A 16,780-nucleotide genomic window follows, 5' to 3' on the forward strand; every position below is an offset into this window, starting at 1 on the left:
CCTGTACATTTGAAGTTCTTACTGTTTCTTTTACTTCTATACATTCAGCATCTTTGTAATGTTTCACAGGGTCTTCATAAATATTTCATCTTTTTTTGGTATTGCTTCTATTCCTTTAGCTTTGTTCCCCAAATCTCTATAAAACTTTATTGGATTGTTAATGATCTGTTTATTTTGTACTTTTCCTTTATATTTATCAGCATATCTTCTAAGTTTTTCTGCCCGGGCTGAAATCTTGGACTATTGAGGCAAAGCTAAAGCTGCAAGCCTGCTTTGATTGTACTGACTGGAGTGTCTTTGAAGATTATGCTGCTAACTTGCATGAACTGGCAGACACAGTAACATCTTATGTCAGCTTCTGTGAAGATGTGTGTCACCACTAAGACCTAGTTAAATTTTTTTTTTCAATAATTTTTATTTATTCTTTTCATTAATCTAAAATAGCATACATTGTAGAACAGGTAGAGGTAGAGGTAAGACCTCTTCACAGTAAGCAGTTGTTATACATTGAGGGCAGTACAAACAGAAATAAAACAATCAACCAATACTATTTACATTATATACATAGATGCTTTCAATATTTGAGAGAAAAATTGATACAGTTCAGTGGGAGTTGTTGTGATTGGGCATATACCTTAGAAAAAAGAGGAACAGGAAAAAAAAGAAAATTTCTTGGTCTATGAATATAGTTTAGTAAGGGATCTCTTATTTGTTTTTAAGTCTGATACGTTGTCAAAGACCTAGTTAAAATTTAACAACAGCAAACCCTGGTTTACTGCTAAAGTTAAACAGCTTTGTCAAGCCAAGGAAAATGCCTATAGAAGTGAGGATATAACTGTGAAGATTGGGGAAAGATGGGCGAAGGCTGCCAGCCTAGTCAAATAAAATTTGATTCATAATTCTATCATTTGTATAAATAAATGTAAAATACAGGCTTGTGTTTTTAAATGAAAGAAAACACTGTAAAACGTGAACTTCAAGATTGTTACAACATTGCCATCTGCTGTAAGGAAAATCAAGCCAAGCATTTCAAATGTTCTTTGAAGTTACAATTATCTAATAAAGTGGTGCCAAAGCGTCTAGCTGAACACATTCTTTCTATTGTCTTAACTTAAGGAATAATTGTTAGAGTATACATGTGAAATGTCTTTTATTGTTGTAGTTTCCTGAGCAGGTGTTAGTTTGCTAAATAATGCAGTTTGTGGCCTGGGAACTCCAGACTAAGTGTCAAAATGATGTAATGTGAATACTGAGAATACCTAAGTACCAAAATGATGTAATTTGGGAAGGCCTTAGCAGAGCTGTTTGTTAATGTTTTAAAAACTATTGTTCAGTGAGATACTGAAAGCATTTTGTCTTGGACCATCAACCCCAGTACTGCTTATCCTCTATATGTCTGTAAGAAGGATTATAGCACTGTGTTTTCTCTTAAGATTAGCTAAAGATTAGAAAGTTTGATTAAGTGTTTTTCTTTGACATCAAACCTGTCCTACTGTATTATTTTAAGTTTCTGTGTGATCTCTGATCTCTTAGATATCTCTGTGGTGTAGTAGTATTGCCTTGTGTTTTAATTATTTATTATTAAATATTTTAAAACCCTTTAGCTGTGGCTGGTTTGTGTAGAGACAAGTTAAGCTCTTGAGTACATTGCATATTTATAGAGGTTATCGTAATAGGCCACTCTAATAAGCCTTAGACTGAATAGTCACATTACCAATTGGATAATAATATTGCACAGTAATAATTGGACACCCTTTAAAGGGCCTTTGGGTAGCTGATAATTATTTAGCTGGTGGTGGCAGGAATTACTACCGTACAGTCTGGGTAAAGGGGCACAGCTGGAGCATCTGTGTCAGTTTTTCCAGGAGTGTCTGTGAAGTTGTATATATACTTATCTCAAAGTGTGGGTGTGTGTCAGCTACCTGGGCAGGGACACTAAGCACTGGCTGGACAGAGAGGGTACTGGAGGTTAGCTTGCCAGCTAGGCTGAGATATGGACCCTATAGCTGTGCTAGTGGGGAGTCTTATTGGGGATCTGGAGAGCAAGGGGGCAACCAGCCCCAGACTGCCTGTGATCTCTCTGTGCACATAAGGGAAATTGTATTTTACTGTGTGTATTAGTTATCCTTTCGTCTTCTAGGAGATGACCACCCTGGTGTTAATGGTGAGGATTGAGGCTCCTTAATTGCTGGGCCAGGGCACAGTCATCACAAGTGGTGGCAGTGGTTGGGACAAGATATCCTCACATATCTGGTAGCAGTGGTGTGGGTAGAGTGAATCCTGTAGCTTATGTACAGTGATGTCTGAAAATGTTTTGTACTCTAAATCAGCCATGTAGTGTATACTCAGAGTTCAGATCACAATTCTTTTATTTCTTTTGTTAGCTTAGTTAGTCAGGGTGAGCAGGCAGCATGTCAGCACAGGAGTATGGAAAGCTGACAAGGAGCCAGCTGGTGGAGGTGTGCCAGGCTATGGGACTGGAGCATGGAAACCTGACTAAGGCATACCTGATTGCAGCCTTGGTTACAGCTGCATCAGAAAACAGCATCCAGGAGGACAATCAGACTGGCAGCCATCATCATCTTCTTTCGGCTGTTCCCGTTAGGTGTTGCCACAGCGGATCATCTGTTTCTATTTCTTCCTGTCCTCTGCATCTTGCTCTGTCACAGCAACCACCTACATGTCCTCTCTCACCAGATCCATAAACCATATCTTAGGCCTTCCTCTTTTCCTGTTACCTGGTAGCTTCATCCTTAGCATCTTTTTCCCAATATACTCAGCACATGTCCAAACCAATGTAATCTTGCCTCTCTGGCTTTATCTCCAAACCTTCCAACCTGGGCTAACCCTCTAATATACGTATCCCTAATCCTGTCCACCCTTGTCACACCCAGTGCAAATCTTAACATCTTTAACTCTGCCACATCTAGATCTAACTCCTGCCTTTTTGTCAATGCCACTGTCTCCAACCCATATAACATAGCTGGTCTCTCTACTCTCTTGTAGACCTTCCCTTTCACTCTTACTGGTACTCGTCTGTCACAAATCACTCCTGACACTCTTCTCAACCCACTCCATCCTAATCATACTGGCAGTGGAGATATAATATCCTTGGAGAATGGACAGCTCAACCTTTCTGTGAAGGACAATGAGATTTGCAGTGGAAATACAATATCCTCAGAGAATGGACAGCTCAACCTTTCTGCAGTGGACTTAAAAATCCAGCTGGAGCTAAAGAGACTTGAGATGGAAGCCAGACATTTGGAGATAGAAGCCGAAGAAAAGGAGCGTCAGAGGAAGCATGAGAGGGAAATGCTGACTCTTCGCCAGAGTCATGGAGGTAATGGGGAAGGGAGTAACTGGACCCCAGAAGCACAGCAGGTCAGTAAACTTCTTCTGCAATTTAAAGAGTGGGATAATTTTGATAGTTTCATTCACATGTTTGAAATGGTATGCAAACAGTATTGTGTTGACCAAAGGCTCTAGGTACAGTTCCTGACCACCTTATTCCATGGGAAAGCTGTAACTTGTATATCACAAATGCCTGATTCTGTCTGATTTGATTATACTGCTGCAATGAAATGTCTGTTACAATGTTTTAAGTTAACACCTGAAATGTATAGGAAAAAGTTTCATGAGCATAGACGCAATGCAGATGAAAATGTATGTGAATATGTTGTTGAACTGAGCACTTATGTTCATAGCTGGGTGAGTGGATGTCAGGTCACCACTTTTGAAGGGCTGGCAGACATTTTAGTGAGGGAACAAGCCCTTAGCACCTTGCCTGAGGACATGAGGATCTGGTTAGCTGATAGACAATGTGCTACTTCAGATGAGTTGGGGAAGAAGGGAGGTCTATATGTGGTCAGCAGGGCAGCCCTGCACAGGAAAGGGAACCCCAGTACTGCTCATGGGTCTGAAGGAACCCATGGTTGCCAGCACAGACTGCCCCAACAGAATCTGCCAGTAGCAGGGGAAGCCACTAGTCCAGGTACATGTCTAGGACCTAGGGTGGAATGTTTTGAATGCAACCAGTGTGGCCAAGTGGCATACAGGTGTCCATAGAGGCAAGGTGGGGAACCAAAGGTAAGGGAGCCAGAAAGTGGGAAAGACAAAATGCCAGTAATAGGTTGTCTTGAGACAACAGGGGTATGGAACTACCCTCCTGCAAATGTCCTAAGAGGGAAGGAGTTGGATGAGACAGTACCATGTAACTATGCAGTTATACGCAGTGAGGCTAGGAGACAAGCATGTGAGTCTGGTAGTCTGGGGAGACCCAAAGAGACTGCATACTTGCAGCCAGGACTGCTGAAATGGTTACTTCAGGGAGTGAGCCACGCTGTAGCAGTGAGACTGAATGTGAGCCGCAGCTGCTTGTGGGCACTGATGTTCCTTGGACAGGGTAACTGCAAAGGTAGAGGTGAATAGTAGTACCCAGGCTGACAGTGAGGCACCACTGTCAGAGGATGCCAGACTTCCTATGGAAGGGGAGCTGGGAAGGGTTACAAGGAGGGAGATGAGACAGGCTCAGCTCTCAGACCCTACACTGCAAGGTCTAAGGCAGGTAGCTAGGGAGGCACCTGATTCTCAAGGGGAGGGGGAATCTGTATACTGGGACAAAGGGTTACTATACAGTTAATGGTGAGGATTGAGGCTGCTTAATTGCTGGGCCAGAGCATGGTCATCACAATAACACTTTTTAGACAGGCAAGGAACACACTGACAAAATAAATAAAAGTGGCTAAAAATTACTAGTCTAAAAAGCTGAAAAAAAAAACAATTTTTAGCTCATGATCCTGCATCAGTGTGAAAAGGTCTACAAAACATTACAGAGTACAGGAAACCATCCCCCTATACTTCAGCTAATTACCAGCTGGCTGATGACTTGAATGCTTTTTACTGCAGATTTGATAAGCCTGAAGCTACAAATGACACTGTTATCAGCTCTGTTAGTGTTATATGACTCTTTCTTCCACACATTCTCACATTCAGCATGCATTAATTATCTCTGAGGAGGATGTGCATCATTTTTTAAAAGACAGCAAATTAAGAAAGCAGCTGGTCTAGATGGGGTTTCAACCTCCTGTTTAAAAACCCATGCTGACCAGCTAGATCCTGTTTTTACTCAGATTTTTAATAAATCATTAGAGCCGTGTGAAGTTCCCTTATGCTTCAAACAACCCACAATCATTCCAGTGCCTAACAAATACACTACAAGACTAAATGACTATAGGCTTGTTGCTTTGACATCAATGGTCATGAAGACTTTTGAGAGGCTGCCGTTAGCTCACTTGAAGGATATCACAGCTCCTGCCTTGGACCACCTTCAGTTTGCTTATTGAGAGAATCAGTCAGTAGAAGATGCAGTTAATATGGGCCTGCACTATATATTGCAACATCTTGATAACCCAGAGACATAGCAAGGATTCTGTTTGTGGACTTCAGCTCTGCATTTAATGCAATAATGCTGGAACTTCTTCAGATGAAACTTTCCCAGCCTTCCATTCCTGTTTCCACCTGTTACTGGATCACCAATTTTCTAACCAATAGGAAACAGGAGGTAAAACCGGGAAAATTTACATCTAGCTATCACACGATCAATACAGGTGCCCCCCAGGGATGTGTGCTCTCCCCACTGTTATTCTCCCTCTACACTAATGACTGCATCTCTAAGGACCCCTCTGTCAAACTTATTAAAGACGCAGGTGTTTCAACTATCATCAGGCTCATCAGGAATGGTGATGAGTCAGCATACAGATGGGAGGATGAGCAGCTGGCCCTTTGGTGTAGGCAGAATAATCTGGAACTGAACACTAAGCAAACTGTGGAGATGACAGTAGACTTTAGGAGTGGTACTACAATATTATCCCCCATCTTTATATTTAATACTGCTGTGTCAGTTGTGGAATCCTTCAAGTTTTTGCGATCTATAATCTCCTGGCAACTGAAATGGAAGACCAATATAGGGTCCATCATAAAACAGCACAACAGCGAATGTAATTTCTGCAACAGCTGAGGAAGTTCAACCTCCCACAGGAAATGTTGATTCAGTTCTATACAACAGTCATTGAGTCTGTTCTCAGCTCATCCGTAACAGTGTGGTTTGGATATCTGACTAATCATGACAAAAATAGGTTATGTTGAATAGTCAAGTCTTCTAAAAATATCACTGGGGCTAGTTAGACCTCCGTACAGAACTTGTACTATTTCAAAGTCATAATAAGGGCAGGGAAAATCTTCATTGACACTTCACATCCAGGCCACAATCTTTTTGAACTATTACCACCAGCAAGGCATTATAGATTCATATGCATCAAAACAAGCAGATATAAGAACAGTTTTTTTTCCACAGGTCATCAAGTTCATAAACAGTTAACTCAGCTTATTAGGCTAGGATATTCTTTTCCCAAGCCTCTGAGGATTCTGCAGTATTGTTTATATATTGTTAATACTTAGGTTCATAGGTAGGTACTAGGCTATCAGCCCTGAGGCCTATATAAGCCTAGCCAAAAAGGTTCCCTGACTTTCACTACCCAAGAAAATTATTTTCCTGTGCCTCTGTCAAGCACTGCCACAGAAGTTAATATGGGGTGGATTTTCTATTTCCCAGCCAGTCATCAAGAATTTTCTTTCAGAGGGCCAATGAGGAGCTTTGCTTGACAAGCATGGGTAGTTTGTTCCAGAGATTGGGATGTCTCTGGGACAGGAATCTATCCCTCCAGCATGCTCTGTTTATCGTGGTGACAAGGTTTAGGTCCCTGGAGCATGTGGTTCAGAGAAACTGTGATTTCTTTAAGTGTAGCATGTCCAACTGCTCTGGGTTTGGCATAGCATTGTATATGTTAAGCAGAGATCACCTCTGACTAGGCGATATGTGATGGAGTAGAGCTGGAATTTTTTGAGATGGTCTGCGTATGGCATCCGTTTGAGGCCAGTAATCCCCTTAGTGAGGTATTTCTGCGGCCTTTCCAATTGTTGTAGGTGTATTGTGAGATATATGCCAAATGGGGCATTGTACTCTATAATGGGTCTGATGAGGGATGGGTAGACAGGAACAATGACCTCCTTTTTTCTAGAGGAGAACCCTTTTGTGATGAGGTGTGCCACATAGAAGGATTTCCTGACTACTGTGGTGATGTGGTTATCAAAGGAGAGATGACTGTCCACCAGTGTCTCGAGGTCTCATCACATTTTCAGTGTTTAGTGAGCTACCACCTATGTGGTATTTCATGGATACCAAGTTTTTCCCAAAGGGGATGACAATGCACTTCTTGGCATTGAGCTTGAGGCCATGACTTTGACACCAAGCATCTGTCTCTGTGAGACCCTTTTGTAGAATGTCTACATCATTAGATGATTCTATTATGGCTCCCAGTTTGCAGTTATCTGCAAACTTTATTAGCCAAAGACCTTCTGTGTTGGCCTGCACTTCAGAGAAGAAGATGCCAAACAGGAGAGGACCCAAGACCAAACCCTGTGGTACTCCACTCGTCACTGGTCTGAAGATGGACTTGGAGTCAGCTACTTTTACTGTGTGGGTTCTGTCAGAGAGCCAGTTGGCCACCCATCTTATTACATAGGAATTTATGCCCAGTTTAGTGAGTTTATTTATAATTCCAGAATGGGGGATGTTATTGAAAGCCTTGGCTAGGTCAAGATAGGATGTGTGCACTACCTTGCCCTCATCTATGGCTCTAGTGACTGCTTTAAAGAAGTCAAGCAGGTTTAGAAGACATGATCTACCTTTTACAAATCCAAACTGAGTGTGATCCAGAGTTTGGCGGTTACCTATGTCTTTGTTTAGAAGCTCCAAGATGATATGTTCCGTGGCCTTGCAGACCAGGCTCATCAGACTAATGGGGCAGTATTTTCCAGGGTCCGTGGTGGCACCGCCTTTGTGGAGTGGGATAACCATCACTGTGCGCCATTTAGTAGGCACATAGCCTGAAGTGAGGCTATGATTGAACATGGTACTCAGATGGGGTGCCAGTTCATTCTGTAGTTCGTGCAGTACGCAGCCTGGGATGTTGTCTGGTCCTATGGATGCTGTGCTCTAGGCTTTGGAGAGTGTGGTCTGTACTTGTTCATCTGTGATTACAGGGGCTTTGCATTCTTCCGGTATTAAGATGGACCCTTTGGAGGGTGAAAGGGGGTGGGGGTAAAGTTAGCACTGAACCTGTCTGCCAGGATGTTGGCAATATCAGTTGGTTCTGTATATTTAGTGCCATTGTGCTGTAGCTCAGAGCAGATCTGAGTGTTGCCATTGAGATTCTTGACATAGCTGTAGAATGCTTTGTGGTTGTCTTTGGAATCAGTAGCGATTTTATTTTCATAACTGGCTTTGGAGGATTTATGAGGGATCTCAGCTTCTTGCTGAGGCTGACCAGGGAGTTCCTCCAATTTTGGGATTTTAGTCTTTTTTGCAACAGCTTCTTCCTTCTGTTGTAGAGTTTGTTTATGGCAGCGGACCACCAGATTGGCTTCCTTTTTTTGGAGGATAGCGTCTTGGTTCTGTTGGGGATGGCACAATCCATGCACTTGTGTATGTGCTTATACAGTGCATTTGTGTAAGATTCAGCAGCCGTACCTCTATTTTCCATCTGCATGGGTGTCATGAAGTTTGCCACTTCTCTCTTAAGAAGCATGAAGTTGGCTTTGGAGTAGTTTTTGACAGTGGTTTTCTTTATGGGGGGTGGAGGTGGGATACGGATGTCTAGGGTGATTAGCTTGTGGTCAGATCTGACCAACGAGGAGTTGACCTCTGGCATGGAACATCGGTTACCCATTTCAGTAATGACCAGATCCAGGATATTGCTGCCCCTGGTGGGGTGTGGACAAGCTGATCCAAGGATTTGGAATTTATGAATTCCAGAAAACGTTGAGCGAATGAGTTGGTACATGAGTAGTTTTCCCAATTGATGGTGGGGTAGTTGAAATCACCCATAATTAAGGTATTGGGTTGTACCTTAATATTTTCCAATATCTTAAGAAATGAAGAGTGTGATCCTGGGGTCAGTCTTTCTGAGTGTTAGTTGCACTTGGATAATTATGGATGCATTATGTTAAGCAACTAGCCTGGAGGTGTGGATATCCTTAATGAATATGGACACGCCTCTGCCTTTAGTGTTTCAGTCCAGGTTAGGTAGTCGAAAGGTGTGGTATGAATTATAGCCTGGTAATATATGGGTGCTCTCTGAAGCCTTGAACCAGGTCTCTGTCACAGCACAGATGTCGATGTTCTCCATTTTAAGGAGTGCCTCGAGTGAGTGTATTTTGAGGTTTAGACTTCTAGTACTGAGTAGCATTGCCCTCAGAGTTTGCTTGCCTGTTACCTTACCTGTTATGGTGGTGAATTTAGCACCAGAGTTTATTTCAGTATTTCTTGCACTGAGTTGCACTTTGCAGCTTGTATGTGCATGTATATTTACTTTTTTGTCTTGTTCTTAACAGTCGCATGCATGTTGTTTGTCTTATTCTTAATAGTTGTATGTATGCTGTTCATGTAATTCACACTTGGAGAATCACTGAAAACAAAGTCAGATTCCTTGTATACATGCATACTTGGCCAATAAATGTGATTCTGATTCTGATTCTGATCTTTATTGTTTGTAATAGTGTACAATAGATCATGGTGGGTTCTAATATTGCATGTTGCTTTTATCATGTCTATATTTCTAAGTATTTTTATCTGTTCCCTTGTCCAGCAACAACAACAGCAACACCTTTTATCTTTGTTGCTTTTATTCAACACTTCCATGAATAAGGTTTGGCTTTCTTTGCCTGAATCTGTCCATAATGACTTAGAAAGGAAAAAAGGAAAGAGTCATGGACATTCAGAAGCCATAGAGTTGAAACACTTGATGTCCTTAAGGGGTCATTTGCATATATCCCATGTGCCTCTATTATTGCAGATTTAAGGTACTGCACAGTGATAACTCTAGTCTGGCAAGGGTTTTCTTATAGTTTTTGTTCCTTACTAGGAGGAATTCAACCTGAGCTGCATGTTGGCCACTCATGTGTCTGAACTTTTGACTGTCTCTCTTGCTGAACCACGTGTTGGCCACCATCAAGTCACTTGTCAGAAAGAAATTTATAACGGTCTGTTCTTCTTTATTCCTATTGCCCTAACCATGTATACTGTTCTTTCTGTCCTGGAATGTGCATTCAGATCACCCATTATAAGCACCATTTCATGTTGTCCTGCAACTACTATAAGAATACACTCTTTCTATAATATCACAACCTGCTCTTGGGCTGAGATTATGAACAGTGCCCTACCCTCACATTGGAGTGTGATTGCCATAATTTTGATGACATCCTTCAGGGTCTTTAGATGTGCCTTCCTCACCACAACTACTCCTCCTGAGTAGTAGACTCTGAATCCTAAGCCAAGTGTCTTTCCTGTACTGCTCTTCCATCTTATTTGCTGGATAAAGAAAATGTCTGGTTTCCTTTAGACCATCATGACATCTGCTTTCAAGCTGCAAACTGTCAGGTAACCTACTTTGAGTGTAGCAATTCTTAGTTTATGTTTGGCAAGGTGATTGTTTTAAATCCAGCTTTCATTCAACGGAGGTATCCCAAGCAACTAATGCTGGGCAACTGGACACTGGCCAGCCAGTAGATTATTAACTCAGCACTGCCGGGCTTTGTGGTCAGCACACGCTGTTCAATAGGGTCAGATACATTCCTCCCACAATAAGCACAGGTCCCTGGCATAGGTCAGGGTCCTCACAACATATATCTATGCACATTTTGAAACATTAGTAAGCACAACCAAATCATATAGAGACATATTTTACACTGCTGAATGGCTAGCCCTGAGATGGCATGCAATCTGTGCTCAGTGTTCTCCTATCTAGGATATTCTGCATCACACTTGCTGCCCAAAATGGTCAGTCAGTACAACTCTTTCTGCTATAGGCCACTATCTAGAATATGGGTTGTTGCCACAACTTCTTTCTTGGTTGGATTTGAGGTGGAAACACTCAGTATGCTTTTGGGAAGTGAAGGAACTTCACACAGACAGATTCTGGCATTGGTTGCAGCTCAGCATTGAACCTTGTACCTTGTGCATGGGAGACAAAGACCTTAACAATTATGGCAACTAGTCTTTACTTATTTGATGAATAACAGTGTAAACTTTATCCCCATTTCATCTCCTTATTGCTTCCAGTTTTTACAGCTATGACATTACAATATCGCCTTCTTACATGGCTTTTAAAACACACACAAGGCACTGACTTTACCATTCTACTATATGATTGTAGAAGTTATTTGATAAAGAGCTCAGAATTACTACAGGAAGTACCTCTTTAATAGCTCAGAGTCTTCCTCCTCTGTGCTACCTGTTAGAGAACAAGCAGACAGTAAATTACTCATCACACACTGTTGGAAGACATGCTTCAAGAAGGCAGAATTCATGAAAAGCTTCCTTCTAAATGTACATTCTTGTATGCACTGTATAAATTACTCATCACACACTGTTGGAAGACATGCTTCAAGAAGGCAGAATTCATGAAAAGCTTCCTTCTAAATGTACATTCTTGTATGCACTGTATAAATTACTCATCACACACTGTTGGAAGACATGCTTCAAGAAGGCAGAATTCATGAAAAGCTTCCTTCTAAATGTACATTATTGTATGCACTGTATATGCATTCCATGAGATATCTGGAAAACCATGTCATGAACATATTTTCCAAGTCATGTGTTTTCAGCTCACAATGAAGAAGTAGAAAATGAGACAGATTAGTAGTTTTGGCTGTGGTCCTTTTTGAAAATCATGGGAAATATATAAAAAAAATATTAACAGTTAGTGAGCAGAGAAAGGCAATAGAACAGACAAATACAGATGCTAGTTGGAATATGGGTACAGTGGAACAAAAAGTAAAATGTTAGACAAAAATGGAAAGTTTGAGGGAAGCAAAAAGGGTGATGATGGGTAGGAAAGAACAGATTAAACTGCACAGGGCTGCAGATTAGTTGATTAAAGTAGAAAGAAAAGAATGGAGAAAGGAGAGAAACAAAAGGCTGAGAAGGGTTAAACAAATGTTTTAAGACTGAAGTTTGTATACATAGTACAGTTGTATGATATCCAACCACCTTTCTATCATTTATCCATCCATCCATCCACTTTCTAATCTATTTGTCCTAGTGAGGGGCATACCAGCAGCAAGACAAGAAGTGTGCAGCAAGCCTTATATTCACATCAACAATCCCAATGTATTCTGTGGGAAGTCCATGCATTCCCAGGAAATCTAAGAGGCAGAATCATTCTAAAATCTCCTTGGTCTGCCCTGAGGTTACCTAACAATGGTCTGTGCATGATACACTCTTGTTGGAAGCAACCCAAAGTACTTTCTAATAAGGTGCCTAGGCCACCTCAGCTGATTGCAATTGATGCAGGGAAGAATTTTTTGTACTCAGACATCCTAACAGTTTGTTAAATTACTCAGTCTATTGTACAACATTAAACAATTACTCTGCAAAGGAAATTTCATTTCTAGTGGATTCATCCATGATCTCATCCTCTCATTCACTATCCAGATCTCATGATCACAGATGAAGAAGGGGCCATAGACAGATGAATGGATACAGAGGTTCTCAGGTCATAGATATTTATTTTATTTTATTTTATTTTACATTTGTTGACCGGGATAGTCCGACTGGATGCATGTCCATTTTCAGTGGAGGCCCGGGGAGAAAAGCTCCACAGAGAAAAAAAAATACAACATTAATTACATACAGATAAATACACAGTTACAGGAACAATATTTTTTTTGGTTTAGATACATTTGTCAGCAGTGTGATTTAAATACAACTCAAAATGCAATAATATTTCTATAAGTTATTACAGGATCCTTACTGTTATAGTATGCAGTCAAGCAAGGAGGAGCTAGATTTCTATAGAAACCAGAGGAGGTAGAATGCTAAGGACGTTGGTTGATAATTATTTGAAACTTTGAAAAGGAAGAGTAGCATCTAGTAGGTACAGGGGAGTGGGTATAGTATGTGTCAAGGAGAGTTAATCAGGGTTAATACATGGGCAAAGCCAATGAGACTTAAAAAATTGTTTAAGATTATTTTTAAATTGACAAAGGGAGGTGGAAAGTCTTAGGTTATTAGGGAGAGAATTCCAAACCTTCCCTATGGAATTGGCAAAGAGAGCTTCACCACCCAAGTTGTTAGCTTTGATGGTTTGAACCAGAAATCTATTTGAGGAGCGAAGACAGCTAAGATTGGAGTAGGGAATCAATATTTCACTCAGTGAAGGGTTTTTTTCAGGTTGTTTGATTATTTTAAATGCTTCAGTGAGTTGGTTCATTTTAAGAAGATTGGGTAATTCAAGCCAGTCGAGTTTCCTTAGATTATGACAATGATGAGTTCTATGGGGAGCACTTATTACAAATCTGGCAATGTGATTATAGGCAACAGAGAGTTTCTTGATCTCATTTTTATTGAGGAAGGAAAGGACAGGAGAGGCATACAGTAAGGTAGAGAGGAGATGTATGCGTGCAATAGTGAGTTTGGCAGTAGGGGTTAGGAAGTTTTTAATTCTATACAAGGATCCGAGTTTCTTATTTACTGTCTTTATGGTTTGACTGATATGGATATCAAATCTAAGCTTATTATCAATAGTGACCCCTAAAAGTTTAGTGTTGGTATCGGGCTCAATTTTGGTACCATTAATAGATTGGATGAAGAAGGTATTGTTATTAGATAGTGGAGAAAGTTGAACTGGTGAAGGCACTGAGGTGGGAAAAAATATTAGTAATTTGGTTTTTTTGGATTTAGGATGAGTTTCCGTGCTGCGAGCCATTTTTCTACTGCAGTAAAGAAGTGTTGGGTGACTACTTGTAGATCAGAGAGAGAGACTGCAGAGCAAATCAGGGTGGAGTCATCTGCGTATTGGATACAGGTGGCTTTAGGGATAACAGTGTGAAGTTCATTTATGAATACAGAAAAGAGGAGGGGACCTAGTATGGAGCCCTGAGGAACTCCTATGGTATTAGGCAGCAGGTGAGATAGCTTATTTTGCCATTGGACTGCTTGTTGTCTGCCAGAGAGGTAAGCCTTGAACCAGCTGAGAGCTGGATTATCAAGGTGTAAGGTTTCTAGGGTGTGGAGCAGAATCTCGTGATTGACCATGTCAAAAGCTTTTGACAGATCAAGAAAGAGTGCAGAAGTTATTTTTTTGCTGTTACGGTTTTTATTTACTGAGTCAGTAAAGGAAAGTAGGGCGGTGGTCGTACTATGGTGGGGTCTGAAACCGTGTTGAGTATGGGACAGAAGATTATTTAGGTTAAGATAGTGAAGTAACTGTTTATGAACGCATCTTTCCATAATTTTGGCTATTGGAGACAAAATTGCTATGGGTCTATAGTTCGATGGTTCAGTGGAGGAGCCACCCTTGTGAAGTGGAATGACATAGGATATTTTCCATATGGCCGGGATGGTGGCCTCTGTTATTGTTCGGTTAATTAGAATTGAGATAGGGTAGGCCATAACGTCTGCTGCTATTTGCAGGTATTCAGCTGGGAGTCGATCGGCAGAGAGGGTGGTTGGTTTGAGTTTCTTCAATAAGGCTCTAATGTAAGAGGTGGATGTTGGCTGAAGAGTAAAGGAGAAGGATGATTCCTCAGAAACAGTAAATAAGGGGGAAGAAGGAGGAGTTAGTTGATTGGCTAGTGACTGAATGGTCTCTGTGAAGAAGGAGTTAAAGGTATTTGCTACTTCTTCTGGATTTTTACCAATAAGTTTCTCTGGGGTGGGTGTAGACGAATTCCCTGAGTGGAGGAGATTATTTAAGCCTGCCCAGAACTTCTTTGGATTATTCTGGTGTTTATCTTGGAGGTGACAAAAATAGTTACTTTTGTCCAGGGTACTGTCTCTTTTCGTTTCATTTCTAAGCTGCTGGAATTTAATGCAATCCTGATGTGTCTTAGTAACTCGCCATTTGTCCCAGGCCTTATCTCTAAGTTTAATTTTAGATTTGGTTTCTGTAGTTAGCCAGGGTGCTATCCGTGTCTTGGTTCTGATATGTCGGTTAGGTGCATGAGAGTCCAGAATGTTGAGGAATGTGTCATTAAAGAATGCCACACTCTCCTCAAGAGGCAGAGTTTTTAGCTTGGACCAGTTACAGGATTTGAGTTCTGTTAAGAATAGAGCTGGAAAAAATTTCTTTTTATTTCTAACAAGTCTATATATGGGAAGGTTTGAGTTGGTAAATTTATGTTTAATTATGAATGTGATGAGGTGGTCGCTAAGGTCATTAGGGAGGGTCCCTGTAGTATATTTATGTGTCCCATTATTAGTAAGAATCCAGTCAATTATGCTCTCCTTATGGTTGGTATTACCAATTCTTGTTGGGGAGACAATTTTTTGTGAGAACCCATATAAATTAATGGGCATGGGATTAGTCTCAGTGGAACATTTGGTCCAATCAATGTTAACGTCCCCTAATACAATGGTTTCCTGAGGGTAGTTAGAAGCTAACCAGTTTAGTGTTGACTCCAACGTTTCTAAGTTGTTACCTGGCGGAATATAGATTACAATAAGATTGACACTTTTTAGATTATTTATGCAAAGTTTTAGGGCAATTAACTCTGCATTAGCAACCTTAGGCGGTTGTATAGGATTCATGATGATATTAAGGGTACTTCTATACATAACAGCTATTCCACCACCTCTTTTTTTTTCCCGATCAACCCTTAAGATATTGTACCCGGGTGGGAGAATTTCTTCGTCTTTTGTGGCTGGTTTGAGCCATGTTTCTGATAGACACATAATGTCGGGGAGATGTGTGGCTAACATAGCATGTAAATTGTGAACCTTGTTATTTAAGCTTCTTAGATTAAGATGGAAGATAAGAAGGGAGCTGGCTGATCTTTGGACTGATGTTGGTGGGACAGAGTCTGGGTAAGTAGATGGGCCCGGGTTCGGGTGTATATCACCATCTTTAGTAATACATTTCTTCAGGTGGTCTAAGAGTCTTAGCAGTTTATAAAATATTTTTTGTCCATGTTTAGTGGTTGTTGCCTTTAGGTAAGATTGGGTGATATATATGCTATTAGTTCTTAGGATTCTTGTGGGGTAATAAAGAGGAGAAGTCTCTTTGGAGAGAGCATTTCTAAAATTACAAGTTTGGCCCTTGGGGTAGTGAAATCCCTTGAGGTTTTGGTTTTCGTATCTGGGTAAATAGTAAGGGATAATAATAAGTGGAAGTATAAGTGGGATAATAAGTTTCTTTACTTTTCCCATGATGTAGGGGAGGATTTAACTAATAGGATAGGTGGGTCCAGGAAGTGGTTACCTAGATATGCTAATAGCAGGTGTTGTGGGAGGAGATATATTAAGTTGGTGGTGTGGCGTGATTGGCTCAGAGCTAAGAGGGGTGTGTTTTTTTGCACTGATAAATGAATAGGTACTAGGCTAGCTGTTCTTGCAGACCATTTTAAGGCTAGTCAGTTTTTCTTAGTGAGGATCAAATCTTGTACCTGTGGTGTATGAGGTAAACCCTTCAGTCATTATAGCCACCACAACCCCCATGACTAAATTCTTATTTACTCACCACACTTAGCTGTACTGCTCACCTATTGTCACAATAAAGTGCACTGAACCTATGGTCTGTCTCCCAATCCTCTCTTCCTTTCACTCATTCCCTTACCAACTCTTGTCTCTCCCCTCATATACCTTTATTCATTGCCACAGTGCTTCTGTCCTATTAGCTCACTTCTCGGCTCACCACTCACCATTCCTATGCTGTAAATTGTCAGA

This window comes from Protopterus annectens, chromosome 6.part0, assembly GCF_019279795.1.
Source record: "Protopterus annectens isolate FY-2018-M chromosome 6.part0, PAN1.0, whole genome shotgun sequence".
Classification (NCBI taxonomy): domain Eukaryota; kingdom Metazoa; phylum Chordata; order Ceratodontiformes; family Protopteridae; genus Protopterus; species Protopterus annectens.